The following is an 11,330-nucleotide window of genomic DNA, read 5'->3' as shown; positions in this document are numbered from 1 at the left end:
AAAAATGTTTTTCTTACATGGATTTTGAGAACTGATTTAGGGTAATTTTGGGCTGCTGAATCCAAATTTGAGCTCAGATTTTCTTTATCACTTCACTTTTTTTTTCCACTCTAATCTAATCATACACAAAGCAGCTTCAAAGGCATAGTTTTTAATCCAGGTTTGTGAAATGTGAATAAGAGTCATAATATTGATTAAGAGGTGTGTGAGACTGCAGCTATTGCTTCAATGCTTAATATGAGTCATGTTTTCAAAAACCGCGATGAATGTGATTGGCAAAAACTAACACCAGATAACACCAGATTCGGATTCAGGGCTGCCAAATTACCCAAAATTCGTGAAAAACTCCATGCAAGAAAAGTCATGTTGACCAGTGTAATCTTCCACTTTGTTATTGGGAAGATTGTTTTACCAAAGTTCCTTAACTTATTTCAGTCAGTCCTTTTATTATATACCACAACACTTTGACACCATAGAATAAGTACTTTTATTTGACCATGGTGGGGGGGGGGGGGGGGAGTGAGTCTCCAAGGATCCACATGTCGCTGCTCCAAAGGATGTAAGTTCAGTGGTGGCCTGGCTTACCTCATTTTCAGTTTTATTACTGAGCATTACTCGTATTCAGAAAATACAATTTTGGGTTGATGCTCCTCATCTATCATAGTGTAAAATGGAAGCTTCACCTTGTTCTTCGTCCTCCTGATGTGGTCTTTCACATTCCTCTCTGGCAACTAAGATATGTGGAAAGCCTGGTTGTGTTTAACACTCAAGATTTGGTATCAATTTAGAAAACTTTTTAAATTTGTCTCAACTTCCCCCTCAGGTCCACTACGCAACAACTACCTTTCCCACCCCCCACCTGGACTTTGCTTTTGCTACCAGGCACAACGAAGGAATACACAGTTTTGTTGACTTGTATTCTGAACTTTTTTTTGATAACTTATTAAAACTATCACGATATGAGCTGCCTAAAAACAATCTTTTTAGGTATTTCCAAATTCAAAATTTTGTCTCTGTTTCCCCTCGCTATCTCCTCAGCAGTGAAGTGATGATTTTCTTATTTTTAAAATGAATAGTCGAGGAATTGTTTCTGAGATTCATAGTCGTATGTTAGATCTTTGTGATCAATCAAACCTAAAAACAATGAGACCACTTGTAGAGCGCAAACCTTCACCAACACCAGTTTCCAATTCCACAAATTTTTACCTTGGGAAAAAGTCTTGTTAGACATGGCTTTTCATAAGCTAAAATATAGATCAAAAGGACTTTTCAATGTTAAAATCAATTATCTGTTAAATCCGCAATACGGATGAGATGTAGATCAAACTGACAGTCAATCCCCAGAGTATTCACAGTGTTTCACTTTTCCCACACTTTATTAGGTTGCAGCCTTATTCCAAAATGGAGTAACTCATTTTTCCCCTAATTCTATTCACAACACCCCATAATCAATCATTCAACATTTATTTATAGAGCGCTTTACAGCACTGACTGGCGTCCAGAGCGCTTAACATTAAAAACACAAATTCACAAAAATAAAACACATATACAATAAAATTTTAAAGCAGCATGTAACAAACAGAACATGTCACCTCCCTACTAGGTGTTAAAAGCCTTTTTAAATAAATAAGTCTTTAACTTAGATTTAAAAAGTGCTAGGTCAGGAATACGAGGTCTGTTAGAAAAGTAACAGACCTTTTTATTTTTTGCAAAAACTATATGGATTTGAATCATGTGCGTTTGCATCAGCCAAGCTTGAACCTTTGTGCGCATGCGTGAGGTTTTTCACGGCTGTCGGTTGCGTCATTCGCCTGTGGGCAGGCTTTGAGTGAGCACTGGTCCTCCCCCTTCGTCGGATTTTCATTGTCAGGAAAGGATTAAGGAGCATTACAACCGGATTAAAGACCGCCCACAGGGGCAGAGGGTGTGCTGCATTCCGAGCGGCCATCGACAGGCTGAAATGACCAGATCATTTCCAAAGTGAAGGTTGTGTTGATCCAGGACATCGTGTGACTCAGAGAAATTGCGGAATTGGTGGGCATAGCCATTTTTAGGCACATTCCACTGTTAAAGGAGATTTTGTAATGAAAGACGCGCGGCGGAATTCGCGCGTCGGGCGAAGCCGCAATGGCGGAGAACAAAAGCAAGTTCGTGTTGGAAGTCTCACGGGACATGTTGACATGCCCAGCTCTCCACAATTTCTCAGATACTCACTCGACTAAAAAGCCACCGAAAGCCATCTGAATCTTCTGAATGGTGGAAGACATGTCCGGTGAGACTTCCAACACGGACTTGCTTTTGTTCTCCGCCATTGCAGCTTCATCCCGACGCGCGAATTCCGCTGCACATCTTTCATTACAAAATCTCCTTTAACAGTGGAATGTGCATAAAAATGGCTATGCCCACCTCTTCCACAATTTCTCTGGGTCACACGACGTCCCGGATCAACACAGCCTTCACTTTGGAAATGTGGTCATTTCAGCCTGTCGATGGCCGCTCGGAGCGCGGTGCGCCCTCCGCCGCTGTGGGCCGTCTTTAATCCGGTTGTAATGCTCCTTAATCCTTGTGACGCCCATAGAATCTTCACTGAAAGCCATCTGAATTTTCAGAATGGTTTCCACCTGGCTGTCTCTCACAGTTTCTGAAAAAAATCAATGCAGCGCTGTTGTAATCATTCAGACATTTTCCTGACAATGAAAATCTGACGATGGGGGTGGACCAGTGCTCACTCAAAGCCTGCCCACAGGCGATTGACGCAACCGACAGGCGTTAAAAAACTCACGCATGCGCATGAAGGTTCAAGCTTGGCTAATGCAAGCGCAAATGATTAAAATCCATATAGTTTTTGCAAAAAATAAAAAGGTCCGTTACTTTTCTAACAGACCTCGTCGTATGTAGGTAGCTTATTCCACAGTCTGGGGACAGCTACCGCGAAAGCATGATCACCCCAGCGTTTGTATCTTGACCTTGGAACATCCAAGTAAAGCTGGCCAGATGCCTGTAATGTCCTACTGTAAGTGCGCAAAGTTAAAATTTCAGACAAATATGGAGTGCAAGGCCATAAACAGCTTTAAAAACAAACATTAAAATTTTAAAATCAATTCTAAAATGAACTGGAAGCCAGTGAAGTGAGTACACGACAGGCGTAATATGCGCCTGTCTAAAAGTGTTTGTTAAAAGATGAGCAGCAGCATTCTGTACCAATTGGGAGACGTGCAAGAGAAGACTGATTAATGCCAGAATAAAGCTGTCAAAGTTAAACCTGTTAAAACAGACAACCCAAGCATTAATCACAGAGAAAAAGACCACACCAGACTGTAATTCTTTTTCTTGCGGCCCCTCCCTCTCTGTGCCATCATCTGTTCTGAGGGCTCGCTTGCCCCTTGCAGCTTTTATTAAGACAAAGCATGAGAATAAAGTGCAGGCAGAAAAACATCAGTCTGGCTCCATACAGATAATAGATTGTTATGGCTTTTCAACAGCGTCAAAACAGGACCAGCTCCAGTCAGCTTTCACAGGGTCAACTTGTCCTACTCTCAGCTTCTGCTTCAAGGACAGTTAACTAATTAAACTTGCACTCCTGTAGTCTGCACAATAGCTCATTTTCCAGGCAGCAGAGTTTAAAGTTCACATTCTCACAGGACATCTTAACGACTCAAAGGCCACAGACATTTCACAGTAAATGATCAGTGGTTAGCATAATGAAAGACATTACAAATATAATAACATATATCATTTTTCTGACATTTCCTCCCTGTTTATAAATTTTAATGTCTATATTCTCACATGAGAGGAGTCAACGTATTTCCCAGATGTCTCAGCAATTATATTTTATTCCACCTCAGTAGTTTGACAAACATCAAGATCAGACTGTAACAAAGCTAGGTATTCGTGATCTAATAACATGCTGTTGACTGTGCTCAATCATCCGCTGAATTAATGATCGTATGAAGGGAATTATACAACATGCCACAACACGTACAGTAGAAGGCCCAAAATTACAATAATTGGGGTAAACCGTTTTAACAGAATTTGATACTACGGCCCACAAGAGCCATGAGGGGCAGCTGGTGTCTAATGAAATTTTTACTCACAGTATTTCTTAACATTGTGAAATTCTGGATGGCCAGGCCTTTTAGGCCTTCGTCATCATCATTATCTGGAACAAATATACAACAGCTTTCTCCCACCATGGCATACACCCCACCTGAGGCCGCAGATATACTCTTTGGTACCTTGGTGCTTATGTAGGAGCCCGTATGTTGTTGGACTGGCAGATTAAGTAGCATACTCGTACGTAGCATTGGATTGGTTGTTGAAATTAGCACATACGGAAACAAAGGACTGATATTGAGAAATGGCAGTAGTTTTATACGTGGGTGTGCTGCAGAAACAGGCACCAAAGAACACACATTAGCCAGGAGCATAGCATATCTATACCACAGGTTCATCTAATATGGATTACGTGGAGTAGTAAACATCCACTCGACTGTGGACATAATTGTTTCTGATCTAAGTTGTCATTTTGTCATACCACCAAAAAGCAAATGCCACAATTATAGCAATAATTGTCAATATTATCAGTAAAATGCTGCAGCTAGAGTACTGACAGGGACTAGAAGGAGAGAGCATATTTCACCCATATTGGCCTCTCTTCATTGGCTTCCTGTTAATTCTAAAATAGAATTTAAAATTCTTCTTATAAGGTTTTGAATAATCAGGTCCCATCTTATCTTAGGGACCTCGTAGTACCATATCACCCCAATAGAGCGCTTTGCACTCAGACTGCAGGCTTACTTATAGTTCCTAGGGTTTTTAAGAGTAGAATGGGAGGCAGAGCCTTCAGCTTTCAGGCTCCTCTCCTGTGGAACCAGCTCCCAATTCAGATCAGGGAGACAGACACCCTCTCTACTTTTAAGATTAAGCTTAAAACTTTCCTTTTTGAAAAAGCTTATAGTTAGGGCTGGATCAGGTGACCCTGAACCATCCCTGAGTTATGCTGCTATAGACTTAGACTGCTGGGGGGTTCCCATGATGCACCCAGTGTTTCTTTTTATTCACCTCTTTTTGCTCTGTATGCACCACTCTGCTTTTAATCATTAGTGATTGATCTCTGCTCTCTTCCACAGAATGTCTTTTTCCTGATTCTCTCCCCTCAGCCCCAACCAGTCCCAGGAGAAGACTGCCCCTCCCTGAGCCTGGTTCTGCTGGAGGTTTCTTCCTGTTAAAGGGGAGTTTTTCCTTCCCACTGTCGCCAAGTGCTTGCTCATAGGGGGTCGTTTTGACCGTTGGGGTTTTTCTGTAATTATTGTATGGCTTTTGCCTTACAATATAAAGCGCCTTGGGGCAACTGTTTGTTGTGATTTGGCGCTATATAAATAAAATTGATTTGATTTAATGCAGTATGTTTTAGGTTTCTATTTAAAGTTCACCCTGCTAGCTAGGAACAGCTGGAACAGTTCAAGTAATATATCTCTCTTTTTTTTCTATGTTCAGAGAGTAGATATCTTCTTTCTTTGGTAACAGTTCAAGGTGTCAGTTCAACAGTTCTGGGCTTGGGGACTGCAGGAATCAGGAACTCTTTTTATGTGATTCTTCCTTCAGATGTCATGCATAAATCTGTACTATTATCAGTATGTGTTAGGCATGTTGCAGTTGGAAGTACAATATCATGTTATGTATTTTGTCCCATGTCCTGTTCTTGACGTTACTTAAACACAGGTACACAGGAATGGAACAGGATTTTCTCGCCTCCTGTTCTCAAAGAATGAAATTCGTCTGCTTCTTTTCCTGGTCTGGTCACGTCTGCTTCTCGGCTCTTATTTCAAGCCTGTAGCCCGTCTGCTTCTTATCCTGGCTTGTGTTGACAGGAATCTCCTCAGTTTTAGCTGGTTTTCTCGTCTGCTTCTCTCCTCAGCTACTAGTTTGTGTCAGGACCTTGGATCGGCTTGGATTTCTCGCCTGGTTCAGCTGTATCTTTATCTCGCCTTTGAGCACACTCCAGTTGTCAGACGCATTTCCAGCCGTTGCTGGACCCATATAGGCCGTCAGTCGACACTGTTACACGTCGTCTTCCTTGTCCAGTTCAGTATCTTTCAGATATCTTTGTCTTTTGCAGTGGGATAGATGCACCCAAGATGACCTCTCTGCAATTTTTACTGCAGTGGAGGTGGTTAGCAGCACTTGGAATGGACCTTCCCACCTCGGAGATGACCAGTTATTTCTCTTAATGGTCTTTATCAGCACCCAATCGTCAATCTGGATCAGATTCTCAGGGTCCTGCACAGAAACAGGAGAGTCTCCTATCTTGTTAGCATGTATAATATTCTTGTGGGACAACACTCATCTCATAAAATCAATTAATCCCTCATCTTCACTATCAGGCCCCATTATTTCCTGTAAGTCTGGTGACCTATAGGGCCTGCTGTACAGAATTTCAAATGGCGTAAGTCCAGTCTCTAAGCTTGGTGTATATGCATGTACAATTTCACCAAATCTAAACAATAAACCCAAGTTTTCCCTGTTTCCTCCATGCATTTTCTAAGCTTACTTTAATTTGTCCCATTTGTTCTTTCCACTAAACCTGCACTTTGAGGGTGGTAAGGACAGTTTGTTTTTCCGTTTATTTTCAAATGATCTGTCAAATACTGAATGATTCTATTTACAAAATGTGAACCATTGTCACTGTACAATGTTTCAGCATCTGCGTGTTTTGTGGGGAAAACTTCAACCCACTTAGTGTATGCATCAATGATCACTAAACAGTATTTCTTCTCCTCACATTGTGACAATGCAATGAAATCCATATGTATGGTTTGGAATGGATATTTGGGTTGTGGAAATTGACCTCTGCGTGGTCGCTCATTGCCCTGTGGGTTATACTTTGCACAAATCAAGCAGGCACGACAAAAACTGTTTGAATAGTTATTAAAGCCATAAGTAGTGAAGTGCTGTTCCACTTGTCTTAACCATAACTAGTGAAGTGCTGTTCCAGTAGTCTTACCATCCCCCCTGTTGAAACGTGGCACAGCCCATGACTCAAAACAGCCGCCCACTTAAAAAGACTGCGTGGAAGTATTGGTTTGTGCAAAGGGCAGGTGTAAATCCTATCATTCACAGAAGCACCATGTCGCTTCCACAAGACTTTTCAGTTTCAGCTGCTGACTGCTGTATGTCTTTCAAAACGGTAATATCAAGAGGATTTGCATTATCAGTGAAGGAAAAAAATCCCCCTTGAGCAGCTTGTTTGGTTGTGGCATCAGCAAAAGGATTACCACAAGAAACAGGGTCTTGTGCTGTAGTGTGTGCAGCACACTTGCAAATTGCTATTGCAGATGGGAGTTGCACCGCTTCCAACAGTGCTAAGAGAAGGCCTTTATGCAGCACAGGTTTACCTGTATAGTTAACCATGCTGCAATTATTCCAATACTGGGCAAAAACAAGAACCGTCAAAAATGCATACTGACTGTCAGTATATATTGTCACCCTTTTTCCCTTCATGAGCTTGCAGGCTTTGGTCAAGGCTATGAGCTCTGCAGCCTGCGCTGACAGGGTAGGTAAAGATAGAGCATAAACGCTCAAGAAAGCATAAAGATTTTGTGCTTTACTGCTGCATAGCCTGTAGCATTGGTACCTTCAGGATATTTCTTACAAGAACCTCCAACAAAACTGATTGATTTGGATGATTGATAAGCATTGATTAATATCAATTATGTGCATTTGAGTTATATATCCTTCATATCCCCCTTGCTACCTCAGTTATCTGAGGTGAACACTTTAAGGCATGGTCTCCAATTCAGGCCAATCTTAATATGACAATTCAATTCCAGACAATGATCCAATACACTGCCTACCATGCAGGCATACAGGCAAATTTGACCCCACCACAGTACCCCAGTGCCGTACCCTCATATCCTAGTGAGTCAGTGTGTCACAGAGACAAGGTCGAGTAATCGTGACTGTGCCTGCCTTAGGTTGTCCCAGAGTTTAAGATGGGATCTTACCCGTTATGGGCACACAGCCTTCCATGCACGCCTGAGAAAGGATATCAACTGGGCAGGGGTTCCAAGGGGTGGGGGAAACACCCATTAAGAGGTGTCATATAAAAACAGTTTTAATTGCACAGAACATCATATTTGCAGGATCACTGAAAGTGAATTGAAGTATCTTTTTAGTAATTTAACTCAGAATAGATCTGTTGGATCAATCAATGTGTAAACACCAATAATAAATACAAATTAATGAAAGATTGAACAAGGACAGAGTCAGATACACAATGTTTAGTTTGCAGGAATAAACATGGGTCAAGATGGACAATAATCATGTGAAATGTTGTTCAATAATCTCGCTCACTGAAGGTCTAACAAAATCTGCATACATCAGATAAGTGCTTCATCGTTCATTCATGCATTTAATAAGAAAGCCCGCAGCTTTTTGCTTAATTTACAGCAGGGGTTAGAAGCACCTCATGAAAGTTTATCTTGTCCCAATCAAAACACAGGATGATCAAAATATTGACTTATTTGTTGCTTTTACATTGCTGCCAGTTCACCTATTAATGCTCCCAGTAGGAGTACGTTCCATCCACATATCGTACAACCCTCTGCTCTGCTCGCTGGCTGGGGTGTGTTGATCACACTTTGTTTCTAAAAAACACACACACAAAAAAAATAAATAAAATGTTGAATTTAATTGGTATCAATTACATGTAAAACCCCTGTGCTTCATGTCTTAGAGCGCAATAACACTCTGCTGCAGTGTTTCAATTTCTCAAGCAGTTGTGGGGGTGTGAAGTGGCAGGAGGAGGAAGGGGGGGGGGTTAAAGTTTAGAGCTTCCCTCAGCATTTGTGCGTATGCACGCTTCTCCTCCAGCACTTTAGATTAAGAATAGAATTTCACAACTGCAGTAAGTATAACAAATGTGCGAAATAAACCAAATCTTCTCAAATAAAAACTAAAAAACATCCACAGGTCCAAAAATGACCTGTGTCGCATTACACTCAACATATTATATACACATGTATATTTATTTAATTACAGTGCCCTGATAGGAGACTTTTCCCACCAACCTCCTACCAGGCTGTTTGGGGCCCGGAGGTCAGGAACTGGGTGTTAATTCACAGTCTCACAATCAGTTTTTAATAGTCCACAGAGAATCTACCACAACCCCGGCTCCCTTCTATCTACCCACACAGGCAATTCTGTCTGTTATTTCAATCAAAAATAATTAGTTGACCAGTCAATTAACAATGTTTTAACTTTTTAGCAGTATTTAATATGTATATTGGGGAACTGATTCATAGAAATGTTTTATAACCCAAAGTCTTTATTGCCTAGATGAGCCTGTTTCCAGACGAGTTTATTAATACCTGCTGGAACTCATTGATCTAACTGGTTAGTTCCACAGTAGCTCATTCATGATTACTGAGGCAAAATAATCCAAATACTGCAATGTTCAATTAAAGCAGTCAATCAGAATTTTTTTTTTTCCCCAGACAGAAAAGAACCAACCCACACAAATTTCAATATCCTCCAAAAAAATTCTATATATATAATTATATATATACCAGCAACCATAGTCAATTGTCTTCCGGGGGCCAGAGCAGGCGACATTGAAGGAAATTTGAAACTGCTGGCTAAGGCTAAGCGTAAATTTGGTAAGATTGTAATTCACGTCGGCAGTAATGACACCCGGTTACGCCAATCGGAGGTCACTAAAATTAACATTAAATCGGTGTGTAACTTTGCAAAAACAATGTCGGAATCTGTAGTTTTCTCTGGGCCCCTCCCCAATCGGACCGGGAGTGACATGTTTAGCTGCATGTTCTCCTTGAATTGCTGGCTGTCTGAGTGGTGTCCAAAAAATGAGGTGGGCTTCATAGATAATTGGCAAAGATTCTGGGGAAAACCTGGTCTTGTTAGGAGAGACGGCATCCATCCCACTTTGGATGGAGCAGCTCTCATTTCTAGAAATCTGGCCAGTTTTCTTAAATCCTCCAAACCGTGACTATCCATGGTTGGGACCAGGAAGCAGAGTTGTAGTCTTACACACCTCTCTGCAGCTTCTCTCCCCCTGCCATCCCCTCATTACCCCATCCCCGTAGAGACGGTGCCTGCTCCCAGACTACCAATAACCAGTAAAAATCTATTTAAGCATAAAAATTCAAAAGAAAAAATGATGAATGAATGAATGAATTTATTCAGCACGCACATAAACAAAACAAAATACCAACATAAACTCTTACTAACATACATAAAAAGCAAACAAAAGAAAAATACAACAATAACTCAGTTTCTCAAATTAGGTGCAGCCGAAAGGGCATGACCTGAAGCAAAAGCTTATAAACGCCCACCCCGTACACCGTACACCCATTACCATCCACAGTTAAATACACTCAAATAAGATAGAAATCAGAAAATAACATAACTAAACAGAATAGAACAATTTCATATTTACATTTTACATTTACATTTTATATCTACATTAGAATATAGTTAGGTACTAACAATTGCATCAATGGCATTCCATTATTTTCAATTCATTTAAAGTTTAACACATTTTTACCTTCTAAGCAATTACAAATAGTCTTGCACCCTGATCATTACTGACATAATGTCATACACCAAGTACTGTTCAATGTCTATGCAATCGTCTACACTTCTTACTAACTATTAACATTTTTACTCGTTTGTGTACTGTGCTAACATAATTTCTTTATATTTCTTTTTGAACTTATAAATGTTTCCACACAATTTAATGTGGTTATCCAAATGATTCCATAATTTAACTCCACATACCGACACGGGCCGAGGCGGAGGATTAGCAGCAATCTTCCATTCCAGCTTATTAATTAATCAAAAACCCAGACAGAGCTTTAATTCATTCGAAAGCTTGACTCTTAGTCTTGTCCATCCAAATTGGAAGTCCCAAAAACCAGTTTTATTTATTATCTATCGTCCACCTGGTCGTTACTGTGAGTTTCTCTGTGAATTTTCAGACCTTTTTTCTGACTTAGTGCTTAGCTCAGATAAGATAATTATAGTGGGCGATTTTAACATCCACACAGATGCTGAGAATGACAGCCTCAACACTGCATTTAATCTGTTATTAGACTCAATTGGCTTTGCTCAAAATGTAAATGAGTCCACCCACCACTTTAATCATATCTTAGATCTTGTTCTGACTTATGGTATGGAAATTGAAGACTTAACAGTATTCCCTGAAAACTCCCTTCTGTCTGATCATTTCTTAATAACATTTACATTTACTCTGATGGACTACCCAGCAGTGGGGAATAAGTTTCATTACACTAGACATCTTTCAGAAAGCA

The sequence above is a fragment of the Thalassophryne amazonica genome, chromosome 2, assembly GCF_902500255.1.
Source record: "Thalassophryne amazonica chromosome 2, fThaAma1.1, whole genome shotgun sequence".
Classification (NCBI taxonomy): domain Eukaryota; kingdom Metazoa; phylum Chordata; class Actinopteri; order Batrachoidiformes; family Batrachoididae; genus Thalassophryne; species Thalassophryne amazonica.
Note: the sequence above shows the minus strand (reverse complement) of the source record.